A 15308-nucleotide genomic window follows, 5' to 3' on the forward strand; every position below is an offset into this window, starting at 1 on the left:
TTTTTTTTTTTTTGTTTGTTTTTTGTTTTTTGTTTTTTGTTTTTTTTTCTCTTTTTCTTTTCTAAATTTATTTTTTGGGTTTTTGTGTGTGTGTGTGTGTGTGGGTGTGTGTGTGTGTGTGTGTGTGGGCAGAAACTGGCTTTCTGCAGTGTTTTGTCTATTGTAGACCTGGTAGGGGGAGAATTTGGGTTGGGGGGTTAGAGGGTATAATGGACATACCACTGTTCTGAAATTAAGATGGACTTAACTGTTGCTAACTTTGTATGTCATTGTTGAAATTAATAAAACAAAGTTGAAATATAAAAATGAAAAAAAAAAAACAAAAAAAAAAAACAAAAAAAAAACAAGCTGACCCTTTAATGTTACACTAGCTGAAAAGAAACTGAGGACCATTCAAAGTCATTTTACTCTGTGAGCCACATAAAGCCTACTTTGATCTAAATGGGCTGGAACAGTGGAACTCCCCTTTCTGTAGCTATTTTAATATAGGAAAAAGAATTGTAATTTCAGCAGTATGTCTGAGTTTTTGTTCATGATAAAGAAATGATGCTGTAGTAAATGAAAGAAATCTGTCAGCATGGCTCTTTGGGCTTAACTTGTAAGAAATAAATGTGCAAAATTGCAGAAAAAGCTCTGGTATTTCATTGTCCAGACTGTCCTGTCATCATAATATAGAAAGTTTTTCTTAAATGACAGAAAACTTTTTTTTTAAAAATCTGAAATCACCAAAATAAAAAATAAACAACAAATCTTTATTAGTTTGCGAAAAACAAGACCTTTTCTGTAATTTAACTATCACTTTATTTACACTGGGTTAGTGTGAATAGGAAAATCATTAGGAAAAGCTGCAAAACCTTTCAAAATACAGTTAGAAGTTCAAAATGTATCTCCTTCACGTTTTCCAAAGCAGTCCAACGGGCTGGAGTCCGATACTGGCCCCGGGCCTTATGTTTGACACCCCCGCTCTATGGCATGGTATTGCCTTCAACAAACGTTTTGGTTATTACGCCCTCCCTTAACCCCTTAGTGTATCATATCTGATAAGTCAGTTTTTGAGACTCTTTGATCACCAGCACGTTTTAAGCAACACGTTTAAAAAAATGCCGGATGTAGAAAATGCGATTCAAATTAAAAGTTGTTTACGCAAATTTATATTTCATTCATCAAAAAAAGTCGGAGGGTTCGAAGAACACTGAATTTTCTGGTAACTTTGTCACGGTTCAGACTTTAACGGGGTGAAAAGCGTCAGATTTTGCGGCACTGCTACCTGTGTGCGACGCGTGGCCCCGCCCCTGTGCGTTCGCTTTGCGCAATTACGTCGCCGCGCTGCCGCTGCTGTGCTGCAGGGCAGACAGGCAAAGCAGCTGCGGAGACAGCGGGGAGTGCTGACAACAGCGCACAGGCTCGTGCTGGGAAACTCAGAAACGCAACATTTTCCTAATTTGCGGCTTTAATGTGCGGCTTTCTTCGCGCCTGAAACGTTCACTCTTTGTTTCGGTGCATGCGTGGGATTATTTTCTCATTCCGTCGGCCTGAAATGACTGCTGGTCCCCGCGTCTAGCCAATGGTTACCGCTGGGGGTCCTGTCCTGTGGATTATCCGTCGTCGCCGAGCCAGTCGCATGGTCGAGCCCGGAGGAGGCCCCTCTCTGCTGGATGGATGTGCGTGAATCAGCGCGGAACTCTGAGCCACTGATGAGCGCTGTGATAAAGATGTCGCCTGGATTTTATCGGCAGCGGCTGGACTGATCTTGGATGTTCGGGCTCTGTTGCCCCCCCACCCCCCCTGTATACACAGACCATTTCCTCACATAACAAAAATTGTATTCCTTAAAAACTGGACGCCCCTGGAGCAGTTTATGACGGTAAGAAAGACGCTCAGTCACAGCTTTTCCCCCCCTCTTGGAGCCAGCTGACGCGGGTTAGCTAGCTAGCTTAGCGCTGTCACTTTTATCCAAGTTGTTCCCGCACACACTAAATAGCCAGAATTGCGAAATAACAGCGGGAGAGCGCTGTTTCAAAAGGCACGTTTTGCAACTGCGCTTGTGTTTGTTCAGTGGAATCTCATAAAAAGCCCCAGCACATACACATTTTCTCCCACAGCCTTAATAGCCAGCGGTTGTGTAGCTTGCTAGCTGTTTCTTAGCTCATTCGATATCTCGCAGCTTACAAGCTGATCCAATGTGCGCAACATTAGTGCGCATTTAAAGGCTTATTTAATCAATGAAACTTTGTTAGCAGCCTCCCCGGATCCGTTTCATGTGTTAAGATAAACGGCTCGTTTATCTGCCAGTCACCGGACAGCGCACAATAAGCCCTTTAATGAGCAGTTAGAGCTCTCTGGAACCAGCGCGGCGTCATTTAATGTTGTGGCTTTAAATATGGCACACACCTCTTATCGAGCGATAGGCACCAGTGAGCGCTTATTACACGGTTCCTGCGTCCCGTGTGTTGTTTGACGGGCTCCGTGGATTTATTTTAACGTGTAGCTTGGTGCATTCAGCGACCACAGAGCTGGTTGTGTGTTTTTGGTCAATCGTTGCTAAATAATTGTTGGTGAAGCAGCGTTTGTGTACATGTCACATTCCTGAAATGTCACGGGAGGGGGGCCTGCGTGGACGAGCTGCTGAGACGCAGCCCGTGCATTCGTATTTATTCTTTTTTTTATTTTTTAATGTGAATAAAATGATGGAGATGATGTGCTGATCGGTAAGGTTTTAATGTAATGGATGTAAGGGGGTTCGCTGGGATGAGGCGTCCTCATTTTTTCGATGACGTAATCCCCCACCATCCGTGCCACATCTTTGGGTCGCAGTCGGTTCCTCTGCTGCCTGCTGCTCCCCAGTCTGCTGCCGCTGCTGAGATCATATGTACCCTGCTCTGTGCTGTTTATCTGACCGTGTCTCCGTCTCCCTTCGCTCCCTGACTAAACTGTGACATGACTTTAGAGTGATGTCCTCTGAATGGGAACCAGGAGCTGGGCTCAGTGTTCTCCAAAACAAACCCAGGCATCCAACCTGCACGGCATACTGTGCATAAACAGCAGAGTCATATAGCAGTTCGTGAAACTGTCATTGCATTCAGTCTGTTTTGTGTTCCTGCACATGAAATTTTGTATGATGGTCGTATATGTACTGATTTGTGTCCATGTACCCAATGTGAATGTTTTCACTCTTTTAAAGAGTAACAAAGTGCATTTTTGGGGGGTTTGGTGAGAGAGCCTCCTCTGCTCACACCAGACAGCACAACTACAATCCCATAATTCAATTAAGTTATATTTGCACAGTGCCAAATCACAACAACAGTCACCTCAAGGTGCTTTATATTGTAAGTTAAAGACCCTACAATAATACATACAGAGAAAAACCCCACAATCAGACAACTCCCTATGAGTTAACACTTGGTGACTGTGGGAAGGAAAAAATCCCTTTTAACAAGAAGAAACCTCCAGCAGAGCCAGGCTCAGGGACGGGCGGCCATCTGCCACGACTGCTTGGTGGGGATGGGAGAGAGATGGGACAAAAGACATGCTGTGGAAGAGAGCCAGAGATTAATAATAACTTGAGAGGTGTATAAGCACATAGTGAGTGAAGAAGAAAGACTCAGTGCATCATGGGAGTCCCCCAGCAGCCTACGCCTATTGCAGCATACCTAAGGGAGGATTCAGGGTCACCTGGTCCAGCCCTAACTATATGCTTTAGCAAAAAGGAAAGTTTGAAGCCTAATCTTGAAAGTAGAGATAGTGTCTGTCTCCTGAATCCAAACTGGAAGCTGGTTCCACAGAAGAGGGGCCTGAAAACTGAAGGCTCTGCCTCCCATTCTACTTTTAAATACTCTAGGAACAACAAGTAGGCCTGCAGAGCGAGAGCCAAGTGCTCTAATAGGGTGATATGGTGCTACAAGGTCATTAAGATAAGATGGGGCCTGATTATTTAAGACCTTGTATGTGAGGAGCAGGATTTTGAATTCTGGATTTAACAGGAAGCCAAAACAGGAGAAATCTGCTCTCTTTCTAGTCCCTGTCAGGACTCTTGCTGCAGCACTTTGGATTAGCTGAAGGCTTTTCAGTGAGTTTTTAGGACATCCTGATAATAATGAATTACAGTCGTCCAGCCTGGAAGTAATAAATGCATGAACTAGTTTTTCAGCATCACTCTGAGACAGGATATTTCTAATTTTAGCGATATTGCACAAATGGAAGAACGCAGTCTTACATATTTGTTTAATCTGCACAAATATGGACAGATTTTCAATTGTTATTTGAAGTACTTTATTAATCATCTTTAGGAAGTCCATTGTTGGGTTTTGGAATTAAAGGAACGGAGTTATACTTAGACAAGAAAAACTACTCCTGAGGTTTAGGCTTTAGAAGTACTAAAATTACTGGATTAGGATTAGCTAATGGGTTAGGTTTTAGGTTTCTTTCTTAGTTGCCAGGGAAACAGGACCCTCTAAATAAGCCGGCTGATACTAGACAACAGCTGTAGTTACAAAACATGCTTCCTATTGAAATACATGTCAAAGTCATGCTGACTGGCTTTGGGGGGGAAAAAGGAGAAGTCATGTCCATGAGCTCTTTTTTATGTATTTATTTTTTGGGACTATTTCATGTTTAGATTTAAGGGCAGGCTGGCATACAACACATGACTTACATGTATTAGACACAGAGCTGTTTCGACAGGAGCGTTTCTGTGTGTTTTTGTCCCCTCCAAAAAAAGGTAACAGATTGCTGTCCAGAAATGTATGCGAGCTGCTGTTTGGTGTTGGTCTTGACCTGAATCCATGTGGGAATCCCTGCTCAGGCTGCTAGTTTCTGGAGCTGAACTACTTATCCTGGGAATTAGGCCTGTCATGCATCACATTTTTATTTGGGACAGTATTCCAGGCTGTTGATTGCGACCATATCGTGTTAAGCCGTGGAAGCAAGGATTATTTGGCATTAGAGACTTGCTGGCTTGTGCAGTCATTAGTACTGCAACTGATGCTGGTTTTGTTATGAATTGCAGGTAGCAAGATTTAGTTTTAAATATGAAACGTAAATATGTGATACTGCTTTGAAAACAAGCCAAACCACGATGGGGTTTGAGCTGAAGATGCGAGTGTCCATCCGTTTACCGGACAATCCATAATCACGAAGCAGAATCCCACCCCGAACGCTGGTGCACACAGTGGGAGTGGGTGCTGTGCCGTGGCTGTGTTAGCATCTAAATACGACTAAGTACAGCAGAGCAAAGTTTGCTTCCATAAAATAAAAATGCACTCATCGTTTTTATTTTTATACACATTATAAATTCATGAGCGGTGTTCTGAGGAGAATCCTGCTTTGACCCCGTCTGCTCTGCCCGAATCTGAAGAGGTTTAAGCAGCGGATAGACACAGTTGGTGGAGCTTAGATCGCCTGCGGCAACAGCCCTGCTTTACTTCAGCGCCACACCTGAACCTGCCATCCCTGCGGTGTACATTAGGAGGGTGTGTGTGTGCGAGGAGGAGAAAGACATAAGAGGTACAGGTGTGGCAAGGGTAATTGGGATAAACTGCACCTGCTAGCAGAGGGCAGGGGGCTCCCGCGGGAGCACCTTTGGTGTCAGGAATGATCAGATCCCCAGGTAACCTGCTCAGATTTGTGAATGATTCAGTGAATGTGATGAGGAGGCAAACTATAATTTATGCATTTATGGGCGCCACAGACTGGAAGGCTTTGAAAAGACTTGGAGAAAACTTAAGCCTGAAGACGGTGTGTCAAAACTCAGAGGTTTAATCATAGATTGTAAGACTGGAGATGCTGCAGGGTCAATATTTGCAAGAGTACAACAAAAATTCCTCTCGGATTATTTCCCATCATCCTCCTGGTGGAAATTTACAAGATGTCGAACAATAGAGCAGAAACAGAACAAGCGCTTGGCCACAGCTGTGCGTGTGTGTGTGTGTGTGTGTGTGTGCGTGCATGCATGTGTGTGCACGCTCTATGGTTTGTTCTGCAAAAAAAGAAAGAAAAAGAGAAGACGCAGCAGAATGCGTGCACGACTCTGGCTGAGCGAACAGAGAGCGTGCCACCCTTCTGGCCGATGACAATATTTACATGGCTAAACTTCATGATTTACATGAGCCAAGATGAAAAAAACAGATATTAAACATATGTTATGATTATCATTAGAGTTTGCAACGCATTTATTTTGCTCATAATTTTCTATTGTTCAATAAGACTTTAAATATCTGATGGGCTTTTTACTGCAGTGAGTGCATAAGCGTATCCATGTGAGCATAAGGCTGTTTAATTTCACTCGGGAGCTTTATTGTCAACAAAATGACAACTACGTCAACCTCTCATGCTGTGTGACAATCAAAACAAGCCAGTGATATGGATGAGGATCACAAAATGCTTGTGCTGGTGATTGCCAGAGTAACCACCAGCACAAGTGTTGCACATAAGTCAGAAAAAAGTGACGCGCGGAGGTCGAAAGTGCAGCAGATTTGCATCTATTTCAGCTTGATTAGTCCTCTCATTGTCAATTTATCATCACACCATTTCTGTAACTACAGGGAAGGTGCATAAAGATGTCAGCCCCTCGGTTAAACATAGGTTATAAACCAGCCCACCTAGCAGTTTGGCCAAAGGTCAGCTGTTCTTGTTATGTGTACAGTCAGGGTTGGGCTGGGAGCAGCAGAGTGTTGGGGAAATGTGATTTTAAAGAGCCTAGAAAACTGAACAATTCTTGAGGACTTGATGCTGAGTTTCTGTACTGTCATAAAGTCATGTCTGTTCAGGGGAACGTCCGTCTGACTTTATCTTTCCAGCATTTCTTCCATCCTCGCCGTCTCCTTTTGTCCTTTCCTTATTTTCTTCTGCTTCCTTCCCTCCTCCTCTCCTCGTCCGGCTGCCTGCTCTTGTTAGTCTCAACGTTGGATAGCACACCCTTTCTCTCAGCGTGGTGCTTCTCCACGCTGACAGCTTAGTGTTGCTGCTAACTGAGAGTATTGGTAAGAAGATTGCTGGCTGGGTGCTGCAGGCAAGATACGTTATCATGCTTTAAAGATGCTAGCATTTGCAAGCCTCAGATAAGTAGGCTTGGAAATGTTGCCAGAAACGCTGTGAAAAAGCCCGTCAGAAACTTTGTGTAAAACTCGAAACATTTTGAGGCCATATATGTAGTTATTGTCATTTTTGCCTTCTTTATTTGATTGACACCAGCTTCCTGTGACCTTTTGCTCACAGCCCTGTTCATGTTTAGCCAAGAGGACCAGCGACCTTTCGTTATGACCCTTTGGACAGCTCGCAGTCCTGTTTGCACACATGAAATGGAAGTTTAACCATTGATCCACAGAGTTTGGCCGTTTCACTTTGGAGTATCATGCCAGCTTTCTGCAGTTACCCGTACGCCGTCAGCATTATCGCGCTGGACTGAACTTCCTTTAGTCTGTCAGACTGGCTGTGCACAAGTGAACCAGCAGCCATTCATTCACACAAATATCCAGCCAGATATCTCTCAGAAAGGCAGCTAGTTAGTGGTCTGTTGCTTGGGCGGATATGGCACGACTTTTTAGCGAAAACCGTCTCCCGAGCTCCAAACACAGCTGTGTTTATTTGGCGCGAGATACCACAGCTACAGGATGCCAGGATGAAGGTGCCTCGGCAGATCCAAACTTCCAAAATGGAAAGCGGATAGCGGCACATTTACAATGACACAGATTTTTGTTTTTGATATGCTGCGACGAACGAGTTATCAAATGGTGGATGAGTGTGACAGGCTTTTAGACATCTTGTCTGAATATCAATGGAAAGTAAAGCGGGAGGTTGACATGCACGAGTTTTTCAAAATCAAAATCCCAGACTAAAAATAATAATTGTCTGCTTGTGAACAGCGGGACAAAAATAAAAGCTGCCTTGTGGATTGGGTGTAGCTGTTCTTGCACTGAATATTATTTGCAAATGAATGCTGTATGTTATGACTGGATGCAGGTGTTGTAGCGGTTCTTCATGATATATTTTGTTGGCCATGTTTGATTTACTTCTGAGAAATCTTATTCTTTGTCCAGCTTCAGTGTGCTTGAGTCACGCATAACTAATCAGGTGAAACTGCATATTATGATAATGGTGCTCTCACTTAGCGGGGGGGTCATAATGGTTTGATTAGCTGGAGCAGCATGCTGTCCAGGCGAAGGGGAGGTGGATGCAGACTCCCTACTGCTTAGGCAAACGCAATTAATGCCTCATAGAGCTGCATCGATTACTCCATTGCTTAGTTGAGGAGAATGAATTGAAAATTATGATGATTTTAATCTTTAATTAATCCATTTGAGTTATTTAAAAGACATCCAGATATATTCTAAATGTAACACTTACTTATCCTGCAGGCTAATGGACAAATAAAACAGGACATCACCGATGGACACATTTCGAAAGTATCTATTAGGTGATAAAATTATTGTTTGCAGAAATGCAGACAGGTTCATTTTTAGGGTTCAATCAGAGCAATCGCTGATATTTGAGTAAGTAGTAACTGTCTTTGAACTGAGGTTGGCATGCAAAAAATAACCATCACAAATCAAACGTTTACTTTTACAAAGGTGGTCAAAATGTTCCGTTATTCACAGCATGTAAGTTGAAGCAAAGTCTAAGCTTTGTCTTTGTTGGATGATCTGGAAGCTTTAAGTGGCTGTCGTGCTGTATCATCACATCAAGCCGGCCTGGATCATCCACAGTCCTTTTTTTCCCAGCGGAGGCCCTAGGATGAGACTTCAAGGGATAAAGATCTCATGAAAAGCCTCCCTTCACTGCATCCCTAAACTGTTCTTGGCATTAGTTGACGGAGGAGAACGCAAATGCCCGATACAGCCTTTAATCTGCCAGCGCCCTAATTAAAAGTCTGTGTGATGACTGGTCTTGTCTAATATAAGAATAGTGCAGGTAATACTCTGCAAGTATGTGGTCTTCTCGCTGCATCCTGCGTGCTCTACCCAGGCAGCATGTTCACTTATACCAAACTGAGCTTTTCCCAGAAGTGAAAACGCATCTAAACCAAACGTATGAGGATGATTTGTAACGGTTCTTCAGACTTGTTCCAAATTTTGTGTGTTTTAATGGCTTTAGGAGAGGATCCTGTTTTAAAAAAAGAAAAAGGTACTTGAGGATTTTGGACAGTAATGTGTTTGCGTACAGGTAGGACTGAGTTTTGGAATCATACCCGTTGTTATGGAGGACCACAGAATGAAAATATGGAAAAAAAATAATGCGCTGGAAACACAAACTTTTCTGTCTTCTTACCGTCTTCAACGTGATTCACTGTGTTCTGACACCCACACTGCTGTAGACTTTGGAAACATTGTGACTCGAGGCGTCTATTGTAATTCAGCATCCTTTATTGGCCCTATTATGAGTCATCTGTGTGTTCTAATAGGGCTGTACAATTTATCAAAAATCCTATTCAATTAAAATTATGATTTCTAACAATTATGAAAACAAAGATGATGGAAATAAAGCAATGATGGGGCTGCCTTGCTTTGACAGTACAGCTGCTCTCATTTAGTCTTGTGTTAGAAACCCAGCTCACCTCTTTCCTTCGCAACGTTTGAACCTCTCCGAAAGGCCAGACTGACTCCCTGAAAGGCTGAGGCCAATTTAAACCAGCCTGAGACACGACGACTTTGGGCAACAAGACAGATAAACCAATCGAACGGCCTGGAAACTGTTTCACAGGGAGCCCAATTAGAGGGTGAGATTATAGCTGTGAGACAGAATTACTTGGATACATGTAAATCTTCGTACAGCCACTGATCACTTGAGATGGATAAACAGGCATAAACAGAGAAATGACCGTTTGATAGGTGTGGAGACAGAAAGGAAAGAGGGTGACTTCCTGGCATGAGTGGGCGTGTCTAATGTGTGAATTGATGTTTGTTCTTATTGGTTACATTCATGAGTTTACCAATACCGGTAACCTTATAGCTCTGAAATACCAGGAACTTCCTGTGATCCTTTCCATAAATAAACTCAAAAAATGAACTGAACTCCTTCTAGAACAGTCCAAGTATTACCGGGGAGGTACTCATCTAATGCAGCTATTGGGTGTCTAGAACCAGTTGTAGATGATTGTGCTCGTTATTTATTTATCTGTCTACCTCTCTGCAGTCTTCTTGTTCAGACTGCTGTCGTTCAAATTATCGGGAGTGTTGGCAAACTTTGTCAAACCAGTTAGAAAATGCGATGTTAATCGTACTTGTGGGTAATAACGCCGCGATGCCCTCAATATGCTGCGTTTTGGGAACGTCTTTGTAAAACTGCTGCACCGGTGAGATAATCATATCTGACGTTTTGGGGAAGTTGTCTGTTAAATTTGGAGAGCGCTCTGGAGCGAGCAGAAGAAATGTAATTCAAGTTTGCCCTGGCAAAATGAAGTTTTATACCAGTTTATGAGTAAAACTGCTACATCCTAACATTATTATCAGGATTCCTCTTCAGTGCTGCCCCACCCCCGTGTTTACTATCCTCAGGTATGTGAGCACAGCTGACTCCCTGGTTATGTTCCAGTGCTTGTTCAGACTTGTGTTTTCCTTCACTCTCCTCCATCCCACATCCATTTAACCCAGCAGCAGGTAGACACGTGTGCGCTTACACATACAAGCCAATGAACATTTGAGTTGTAGATCAATTGCCACGTGCCCATTTTAACCTGCCACCTGTGCAACCTGAGCTCGGTGTGTGCGTGTCACCTTCAGATCCTCAGGTCTGCCTTTGAAACAGCTGCTTAAAGAGCCTTGAATACCTCGGGGGGTCAGAGGACACAGTTGCTTAAGAACAGTGGGTCAGAGCCAAAAATGGATTGCTCTTTTTCTGCTGTGCCCTCGATGTAAAAACTGCATTGAAGGGCTTCTGGGCTTTTGTACTTCCTCTGTAGACAAAGGGAATTTTGACGTGACTGAGTTGCAAAATCCCAAATTTAGCCCGTTGTAATGTTTATCCTGAATATAATGTTTTGAGCTATTTTAAAAGTAATGAGAACGGGTCATAGGAGATATTTAGCCTACCTTAGTGACGGTAAGAGTGCTGTTATTTTGGTGACATAGTTAACATCTCCAACTTTTCAGTCTTATGCCATCTTTTTTCAGACATGCAGCGTTATTTTTGTGCTGCACTTGACGGGCTTATTACTGGAACGTCAACGGTTTACATGGTAAAACCTGGTTTTATCCGCTGCTTGTTGTTGTTGGAGGACTGTCGAGGAAGCCCGGAGTGATTCCGTATCCAACCTAAACACTCACTAAAAGAGGAGTTTGAAAACCTGGGACATTACTATTTTTACTTCGTGCTACTTATTTCCTCACCGTCAGGCCTGTTTTCTGTCCAAAAAAATCCTCGTTGGTCTTGAATCATATTCCACAGGACCAGCTTGTCCAAGACAAAGCTGTTTGTAAATTCTCTCTCTGTAATTTGGTCAGTTTTAGCCAGCAGATGGCTTGTGCCAAATGTAAATTTATAAATTTGTGCTGTGAAAATGTTTTCACTGTGTATATGAGTCGATGCAGGGACGACAGCGATGGGGATGTCAACATGCTTAAGTTGCTGCGCTCCTTTGTTTATTCCCGGGCCTCCGCAGCCTTTCTCAGCTGGACTCAAAGCCCGAGGATAGAAACGGTCCCGTCAAAGAGCCGACTTTGTCACAAACAAACAAAAAACAATAAACCCCGATTATAGCTGGCATACACTAAGTACACACATCAAAACTATTTACTCGTATGCCTTCACACACACATGAACTCGAGTGTCATCTCATTCTTAATCCACAGGGTTTAATATGATTGGCTGTAACAGCTTCAACTCTTCTAGGAAGGTTTGCCACAAGGTTTAGGAGTGTTTACAGGACTTTCTCCCAGAAGAGCGTTTGTGAGGTCACACCTTGATGTTGGACAGCCTGGATCGGCGTTTCAGTTCATCCCAAAGGTCTTCTGTCAGGTTGAGGTCAGGACTTTGTGCAGGCCAGTCAAGTTCTTCCTCACCAGACTCGCTCATCCTTGTCTTTCAGGATCATGCTTTGTGCACTTTGTTCCTTTCACTGCACCTAATGGGCCGAGCCCCACTCCTGAAAAACACCATAAATCCCTCCTCCACCAGACTTTACACTTAGCAGCGCAGCCAGGCAAGTACCGTTGTCCTGGCATCCACCAATCCCAGACTCGTCCATCAGATTGCCAGAGGGAGAAGCGTGATTGGTCGCTCCAGAGAACACGTCTTTACTGCTCTAGAATCCAGTGGCTGCGTCTTTACACCGCTGTATATGACACCTTGCATTGCGCTCGGTGATGTAAGGCTTGTGTGCAGCTGGTCGCCATGGAAACCCATTCCACCAACACATCTATGCATGCGCTGTTCCTGACTCTGCAGAAAGCCGGTAACCTTTGTGCGGCTCAGCATCCGCTGACCCCGGTCTGAGATTTTATGTGGCCTACCACTTCACGACTCAGTTGCTGCTGTTCCCACTCACTTTCACATTGTTATTGTACCGCTAACACCTGATTGAGGAATAATTTATATATAATTTCAGCAATTTAAGCCTACGAGGCAGCCTCTGGCCATCCACAGTCCAGTTTCATTGACCTAATGCTGTGTTTCTGTCATTTTGGCTTGAGCAGAGCTAAACTGTTAGTGAGCTGGGACTTTTAGGGAGGGCTGAAAGCACACCGCAGTAAAGTAAAGGGATGTTATTGGTTAGAAAAATGAGGCACGAGAGCTTTTTAAAAGTAAAGGTTTTATCCCAGTTTTCTTGTTTTCAGGATCATAATTTAAATTTGATGAAACGCCTCCGTATAGATACTTTGCAAAGAGCTAATAAAAAGCTAAAGTTGTCAGATTATAACCAGTTTGGAAAGTACAGCTTCCCATATTTTATTTTATCTATTTAGTTATTTACATGGACTCTTGAGGAAAAATCCCTTGTCTCCCGATTCTGCACATTCATATGCAGAGATCTGTTTCTGCAAATTAAGCTTGGTAGTAAATCTATGAAAACAGATTGAGGCTATAGTGAGCGATTTCCATTTAATCCTAATTGTTTGCATTGGTGCAATTCTGTGCAACTGCCAAACAAGGCAACAGGTCAACACTCGTCACCGGAGAGTTTGAAGGGCTGCTGAGTCAGCCTCACGCTTTACATAAAGGCTGCTGAGTGTACGCGGCTCTGTGCGGCTTCATTTCAACAAAAGGAAGTCTCGTGTCTGCGACGGTCGAATGATGTTACTGTGAGCCGCTTTAGACAAAAGCACGTGTGCCGCATGTATGCAATTTATCGACTGCGCTCGTCATTTGTTAGCAGTGTTGCGACTCATCCTGCTAAAAGAGACCAATGTAACTGTGGTCAAACACTTTGCTGCTGTTTAAACCCTCCTCAGAATACCATTAAACCCAGATGGTGTTTAAATTTGGACGTATATCGGTTAAATTTTAAGTGTGTGTGTGTGTGGAGAGAAAGCTAAACAAAATGGACAGCCATAGCCTGAGAGAAAAATGTGTGTGTCAGATTTGAGAATGAGAGGATCGAGAGAACAAGAGTGTGTGAGTGAGAGAGAAGCCAGCCTCGCTGCTATTTTCTGGGGCAGGCCATCAGGCTGCGAGGCAGCAGGGAGGGATAATAACAGAAGCTGTTACATTCTTGTGGTTTCTCTGATTTCAGCATGAGGCAGGGGGCTGGCTCCGGCTGACTCATGGCCGCTCTGCCCGCTCTTTCTCTTTCGGCCTCTCTGCCAGCACTGGAGCCTCTAGCCAGAGGACAATACATGACATTTCGTCACTTTAATCTCAGACATGTTAATTACAGGACCATAAATCTGAGCTTTTTTTGCAACTCCCCTGAGCAGAAACCTACCGACTGATTAAAACTGGCTAAGCTTTCACTTCCACGGTGAGCGGTGGCAGTAATTTCTCTTTATGGTTTGGTTGTTCAGGCTTGTTGCTCGGGCTGATTAAAGGCTGATTTTTAGTGGCTGCAGCTGAGGACAGGCCCCTTATTTAGATATTAGGTATCCTAGGATATGACTGTTCGTGTTTCGTTTGTATTGATCTTTAGAGGAGCTGGTAAATTGTTTTATGTACCCTTTATTGATCAACAGCACTAGATTGACACTGAGCTGTGTGTGGTTGTTGGATGTGAGTCAGAATCGTAGAGCTGAGGCTTTACTGAACAAGCTAGAAAAACAAAACCACAGTCATGTGTTCGTATGGATTAAAGCCAGTCCTTCTACATATTAAAAAAACAGATGTGCATCCTTTTTGGGACATTACATTTCAGACGCTAAGACCTTAAATCATTAGCGGCCTTTAAAAACCCATCGGAAATGATATGATGCCTCTTTGAAGTCATGTGTTTTTAGATGCTTGGTTGCTTTCAGAACCGTTTTTTGTCATTTCTCTTGTGCAACAGCTTCGCTCTGAAGTTGAAGCTCATTTTTAGGATCCGACATCTAAGTATCAGGTTGCACTCTTTTTGTGAAATCAAATAAATGCGGGGCAGGTTAAATCGAGTGCTCTTTTACTCTTTTTCGTACGTCAGGCGTGCATCGCAATACTCGGATCAGTGACACGGCTGCAGCTTTATTGTCGCACAGTATTCCACATCAAACCCGAGCGAGTGCCGTCTGAAGGCTGTCCCTACTGGGTCAGGACATTTACAGTTCACTGGTTTGAGCGATGCTAGCAGAAATAAAAATTCAGGGGAAAAAACTCGCTGCTTGCAGATTTGGATCAGCTGTTTGAGTTTAGCACATAAGCATGCGTCACATTTTTTTCTGCAAAGCAGATTGTGGCCTGAAAAGCGGCTCATCCACACAAAAATTCAAACTAAAGCACCTCAGGAGATGCAAAAAAAGGCAACAAATTGCTGTCTCAGTATTTTTTCACCAGCAGCTAACCTTATTTTTTAAAGCGTGGCAACATTTTACAGGCTCTGAGGTGACTGTCAGGTAGGCCCACGCTTTCCTGTTTTGGCCCTGTTTACCAACCGCAATGTGTTCCACCCACCTCCATCTCTTCATCTTCACCTCTTCATACAAGCCGTGGTGGAGAGACATCCCCTAACACCTCTCCCACACACATGCTTCGTGCTATTTAAGCTATATAATACATTCAAACAAGCTGTTTAATCATCAACACTGCTTTTGAATCACATCTTCCGCTCGAATTGGCCGTATCGCAGCAGAGCCTTTGGCTGTTTTTCGGCAGATCGAAATAGTTTGAAGTTCTTTATGATCTCCCCCAAGCCCACATATATTTAAATTACCTTTAAGGTTTTGTGTCTTCAGCGCTTACCGTACGACTAGCCACAG

At 43.5% G+C, this 15308-nt stretch overlaps 1 protein-coding gene across 1 annotated transcript in view; it reads left to right on the top strand.

Moving 5' to 3' along the window:
* The first annotated feature begins 1307 nt into the window (after positions 1 to 1307).
* The window catches only part of ptpn4a (protein tyrosine phosphatase non-receptor type 4a), a 67669-nt gene continuing 53668 nt past the window's right edge, over positions 1308 to 15308 (top strand). Inside the window, exon 1 of the mRNA XM_026145418.2 lies at positions 1308 to 1864. The gene's annotated coding sequence lies outside the window, so the exon portion shown is untranslated. The remainder of the gene's footprint in view (positions 1865 to 15308) is intronic.

This window comes from Astatotilapia calliptera, chromosome 16 (assembly GCF_964374335.1).
Source record: "Astatotilapia calliptera chromosome 16, fAstCal68.1, whole genome shotgun sequence".
Taxonomy (NCBI): Eukaryota; Metazoa; Chordata; class Actinopteri; order Cichliformes; family Cichlidae; genus Astatotilapia; species Astatotilapia calliptera.